Below are 6,404 nucleotides of genomic sequence, written 5' to 3'. Positions count from 1 at the left end.
GAGATAGAAGCCACTGACATAAAGACAAGAAAGCTCCTTACCATGCATGGAGGGTTTCACCCCAAGTCCAGCACCCTGAGGCTGTACGCTAAGCGGAAGGAAGGGGGCCGAGGACTGGTGAGTGTCAGCACCACAGTCCAGGATGAGACAACGAACATCCAAGAATACATTGGGAAGATGGCCCCAACTGACCGAAAGTGCTCAGTGAATACCTCAGGCAGCAGAAACCCAAGAAAGAGGAGGGAGACGAGGAACCATCATGGAAGGACAGGCCCCTGCACGGTATGTACCACCGGCAGATAGAGGAGGTGGCTGATATCCAGAAATCCTACCAGTGGCTGGACAAAGCTGGACAGCACAGAGGCACTAATCATGGCAGCACAAGAACAAGCTCTGAGTACAAGATCCATAGAGGCTGGGGTCTATCACACCAGGCAAGACCCCAGGTGCAGGCTGTGTAAAGATGCCCCTGAGACAATCCAGCACATAACAGCAGGGTGCAAGATGCTAGCAGGCAAGGCATACATGGAACGCCATAACCAAGTGGCCGGCATAGTGTACAGGAACATCTGTGCCGAGTATAACCTGGAAGTCCCGAGGTCAAAATGGGAGATGCCCCCAAGGGTGATGGAGAATGACCGAGCTAAGATCCTGTGGGACTTCCAGATACAGACGGACAAAATGGTGGTGGCTAACCAACCGGACATAGTGGTGGTAGACAAACAGGAGAAGACGGCCGTAGTGATCGATGTAGCGGTTCAATGACAGCAATATCAGGAAGAAGGAACACGAGAAGCTGGAGAAATACCAAGGGCTCAGAGAAGAGCTCGAGAGGATGTGGAGGGTGAAGGTAACGGTGGTCCCCGTGGTAATCGGAGCACTAGGTGCGGTGACTCCCAAGCTAGGCGAGTGGCTCCAGCAGATCCCGGGAACAACATCGGAGATCTCTGTCCAGAAGAGCGCAGTCCTGAGAACAGCTAAGATACTGCAAGAGGACCCTCAAGCTCCCAGGCCTCTGGTAGAGGACCCGAGCTTGAAGGATAAACCGCCCGTAGGGGCGTGCTGGGTGTTATTTTATGTGTATATATATATATATATATATATATGTATATATACACACATATATATATATATATATATATATATATATATATATACACATATATATATATATATATATGTGTGTGTATATATATATATATATAACTGATGATATAATTGAGGCGAGACAAAATACTTTACAACTCCACAACTTTATTAGTGCAAAAAACCCCAAAAAACAAACCAATGTATTTTCACCTAAAGAAGCTGTTTTTATGTGCATTAAAGTTATATAAAAATTTAACAGTGCAAATGCAAATTGCTTGGTGATAGTTTAACCAAAAGGCATTTCCAGTGGAAATTGGCTGACATTTGCTCCGAGGAATTTGCATTTGCACTGTTATGGAGTTGTAAAGTATTTTGTCTAGTGTCAATTATATCGTCAGCTATATCGTTATCGCACATTTTCAAATGTATATCGTGATAAATATTTTTGGTCATATCACCCTGCTCTGTCTGTCACCTTCTGTGTTGAGCTCATTGTTTTCTCTGTAGTGGCTGAGCTGAGTCCAAGTAGCTGAAAATGTTCCTCTGCTGCTCCGTCAGACTCTTCTCCGCCTGCTGATCAGCTGGGACACAAAACAGATCTTTGTTAGGCTCCACACTGGCAAACAGACACTAAAGGTTTGAGCACTGATACCAAATTTAGCAGTATGGCAGACCAGTAGCAGGAGAGACTGAGGCCTGTTATTAGAATCAAATGCCCAGTGGGCCGACACAACGATTTGTACCGATAAGACAACAACAGCTGTGTTTTATTCTGGAATACATTTCTTTTACATTTTCTTGAAATGTTTTTCATTGTAGCACTTTTACCTCCAACTAGGGATGCAACGATACACAAAATTCACAGTTCAGTTCGGTTCGATACTTTGGTGTCACGGTTCAATATTTTTTTAGAGACAAAAATGTTCATGCCTTTTTAATTTGTCATTTATTTAAATTATAAATATATATTTTAACTTAAAAGTACAGTTTTTAAATTTAATGTTGCTGAAACAACAAAAAATAAATAAATCTGTAGATAACAGCAATGTTATGTTTGTCCATACCGCCTGATGTTGCTGCTGTTACGGAGAGTTCCAGCAGGTGTCGCTGTGGTTCTCTCTGGGTTATGTGTACTTCTTGTTATGAATGTACAAACGTTCATATTGGCTGCTAATAAACACCTGGCATACAGTTACAGCGGACTGATTATTGTAAGCAAACCTACAAAATCTATCTGATAGAGAAATCACTCATCTTTGGAAAAGAGAGTTTATTACAGAGAAATGGCTCTTTCCAAAATAAAAGCTATACTATACGTTTCTTCTGGGCTATATTCTCAGCAGCATATTAAACATATCAGGTCCCCATAGGGAGAATCATTTGCTAACGCGTGTCTAAATGACTGTAAAGTTTGTGGCGTGCGTGCTTGTTGTTTTTGTCTGATTCCACTTGTCCTTGCACTAGGATGATGTCGGCGTAAATCTGCAGTCATATTCGTTGTGTTCCCACTAGTGCTGTCAGCATTAATCTCGTTAAAATGACATTAACGCCATAACGCCGCAAATCTCCGTTAACGAGTTACTGTGGATCGCCCCGTGCGTGGGGCTGGACGGCGTCAAAACGTTAACAAGCTAACTGCGCTAACGCAGTAGTTCCCACCAATTGAGCATTGCGTGGCACATCCGACATACTGTTTTACTTTTGTCCATGACACGCTTACCATCAGGGTCATGCTTCACATGAAAATCAAGACAGTTCCAAACGCCAGATCTGAATGAGGGTGGGGGAGGTTCAATTTCGGGTAGCGTTGAGGCAGTTGCCGTGTTGCAACGAGCTTAGCTTTTGTCTTGCTAGTTTGCGCGTCACTCAGTGGATCTGCACTCGACAGTGCAGCCTACCCAGATAGCAAGACGACATTGAATCTATGTTGATTTTTCATCCGAACCGTCGTATATGGTCGGGGTTGAAATGCCAATGTTGTAACAACATTGAAATACTGTGGTAAACCGACGGTCTTACTATAGAGACGTTGTAACGATGTTGATTCACCATTGTTTTTTTGTCATTGATATTTGATTGACCAGGTGACAACAACAACGTCGAGAAAACGTCTATTTATAGTTGACGATCATTCGGCTCCGGTCACCATCAAAAACCATCGATTTGTAGTTGAGCATTAAATTGCATTGCAACTGATCAGGTATAAAGTACCAGAGAAAGTAGATTTATTGTTCATTTGTTATCAATGACTTGGTCTAGTTCACCAGCTTTAAAAAAATCATGTCTACGTGCAATTTATGTATAGTTGACCGGAAATTAAAGCAGCGATCACTTGGACTATTCCGCAGCACCCTCTCACATTGGTACATCCCCCAGGTATTCATTGTCTTCTACAGTAGAGCGGGACATTTGATTTACTCTCAGCGGAATTGACCGGAGAAGGCATCAGTTCATGCACTGCACTGGCCTGCACCACGATTAGTATAAGGTAAGAATGAATGATTTTTTTTTTCCTACTCGTTATTTCCATGTTTGCATTTGAATAACAGTAAAAAAAACTCGTTAATGTTGTACATTAACGAGTTTTTACTGTTATTTACGAGCCCGAAATTGTGTCTACTTCTTACAATCCGCAACAAATAAACTGCACTGCGAACAAAGTATATCAACAAAGAAAACATTTTCGTTTCATAATTTCTTCGTTATATTCCCTTACAAAGCTAGCTTTAACGCTCGAGTTTTCCTTTGTTCTTGCCGTGGCCTCGGCGCTTGACCCAGACTTTCGCTCTGTAGTTGCTTAGTACTACAAAAATTCTAAATCTGTGATATATGATTGATAAACGTAAAGTTAACTGTATAAACGTGTTCAATGACTTTGTTACTTTTGATGATTGGAGAGCACTCGCTTCAATTCGCACACGAAAACTTTAGACTCAGTTTGAATGCCCACGACTGTACGTTGCACGCTGACCTAACTTTACGTTGCACGAGTACATGACTTTCCGTTTGTGCCTTGTATAATGAATAAGGCTACGTCCACACGTACCAGCGTATTTTTGAAAACGCTGATTTTTCTATGCGTTTGCACCTTTTGTCCACACGTAATTTATGTCTGGCCGTACATTGTGTTTGTATTTCCAGGCACATTTCACAAAGCAGAACGCAGTCGTCAGAGATATCCACGTGAACGCTGTGATACGTCTGACCTTCAGTCCGAAGAAGAAACTCAGACCAGTCTTAAAAGAAAGCACAAGTAAAACCCTTTTATTCACAAACATATCTTTGATTGTTAAGAATTTATGATCTTGTCTTTTATACATATCTGTGGTGCTTGCATACTGCAATATCACCACATAATATAGTCCAAAAAGTGGAAGTTTGTAAACTTTTTAAAAATGCAAAGTCGTGTACACTTGTGCACTTCAAAAATTCATTGTATACTGTACCTTCTTGCACGTCTCTGTTTCCTGTGTGTGTTGTTAGAAATCAAACTAACTTTAGGAAACAATATGCCAAAAGCATATTTACAATTACTTAAGACCGTTTTTAATTTCTTTTCTTTAGACCAAATCCCCTGTACACATATACGGACTCAGAGGATGAGCAGCCTACAAAAAAACTGTTTCCCCAGGCCCCTCGAGTGAAAATACCAGGTAATATAATACTGTCTAGTGTCTGTGTACATATCTGTGTCTGACACAAGGAAACTTTTTTTGACAAGTTGTCTGTATTCTTAAATACTTAAAAAATTATCTTTTTCTGAACAGCCCTCATCACTCCAGTCTGCCCCCAGCCCACTGATAGCAACCATCATAATGCCACACCCAGCTTCCGGTACCTTTCGCCACTCCGGCACAAACCGACACAGCTTTGCGATCTCGCCAGCATGCAGTCTGATGTCTTCCCTATAGATGGTATGCTTTTAAAAAAGTTTTAAAGCTGCATCACAATGTCATTGTACTCTTATCTAAAAAAAAAAAAAACCCAATTTATACTCCTGAATGTCATCTTGTTGTGATTTTTTTTTTTTTTTTTTTTCCTGCAGATTCCAGAGACTCTGTGAGGCCACTATTACAAGGCAAGTTTGAAAATCTTGGAATTTCACAGTTTACATGGTATAACAAATATATGTGACAGGCAAAAACTAGTAAACACTTTTAGCAGTTACAAGAACTAACAAATGAATATCCAACAAAAGGGAATAGAAATACATTGTACTGCCAATACTTTGGTTTATTCTTTGTATGACTTGAAAATCAGGCTTTAGGGAAAACTAAATGACATGTTTCTATCATCAATTACATGAAGTAAACACACAAGCACTTGCATACACATTTAAGACATGAGACACGCTAATTCCATCTCTTAAAATGTGTCTATAGGTGAGACGCTTTGCGTTGATTGGTGCTGCTGGACCACACTGGAGGTGCGAGTCCGCCGTGTAATGGTTTATGCCATTACAAAGGAGCTGGCCTCTGTACTCAACTGGGCAGGGAAAAAAACCAAGGACCAGACAAAGCAAAAAGGGCATTTAAAGAGACAGCGCTGTGCAGATGCATATTTGGTAAGTTTTACTGTTTATTGTAGTTTTATGAGCCTAAAGTGAACAATAAAGGGATCAATTGATGTGCTGGGTGCGTTTCACATTTCCTATGTCTGGTTTTTGCTATATTACTTTGTCTTTCTTAATAACAAGACTTTCATGTCCGGTTAATCTGGAGATGGAGTCTTTGGTCTTCGGCTTGTTTTGTCCTCGGGTTGTACACTTTGTACAGCCCGAGGACCCCATGTTTTCTTTCTTTTTTTTTAAAGGATACACGGCACACCATGCTAAGACATATCACATTTTCAGCTTATAGCTCTTTGGGAATCAAATGCAGCAGTTTGCTGATTTCCGCCTGGTGACTTTCATGTTTATCAGCCTAGGAGTTTACATACTTTCTCCCTGCTGAAGACAATTAACAAGAGCTTATTCATGTGCTCTAATTCCCTTTTTTTTGTCTTTGTTTTTTTTTGTGTGTGTCTATTTTTGTCCTAGATGGCCTGGCGCAGCAGGTAGGGGCGAACTCTATGTCTGAGTTGGTCTTTGCTTAAGCAGTCCAGAAATGGCTCAGATATGCTCCAGATCGTACGGGTGGCGTGCAGGACACACATCATCCATCCCCATCCCGGAGTAAATAATAAAAAGTGACGTGAAACATAGAAATGTAAATAGGAAACTTTGTCTTTTAATAAAGTATTTTGCAAATGATACATGTCTATTGACCTTTTTAGTTTGTTTTTTTTTGTTTTTTTTTTCAATAAAAAGCAACTGT

General features: G+C 40.7%; 1 long non-coding RNA gene across 1 annotated transcript; it reads left to right on the top strand.

Annotated features, from left to right (window-relative positions):
• The first annotated feature begins 3,519 nt into the window (after nt 1-3,519).
• LOC120441728 lies at nt 3,520-4,717 on the top strand. Its single transcript, XR_005614230.1, has 3 exons — nt 3,520-3,577; nt 4,231-4,342; nt 4,654-4,717. It is a non-coding gene; the product is annotated as an uncharacterized LOC120441728 (long non-coding RNA).
• Nucleotides 4,718-6,404: the final 1,687 nt, after the last annotated feature.

Source organism: Oreochromis aureus, linkage group 9, assembly GCF_013358895.1.
Source record: "Oreochromis aureus strain Israel breed Guangdong linkage group 9, ZZ_aureus, whole genome shotgun sequence".
NCBI classification, from domain to species: Eukaryota; Metazoa; Chordata; class Actinopteri; order Cichliformes; family Cichlidae; genus Oreochromis; species Oreochromis aureus.
The sequence above is the reverse complement of the archived record's forward strand: the minus strand, read 5'-3'. Positions and strand labels throughout refer to the sequence as shown.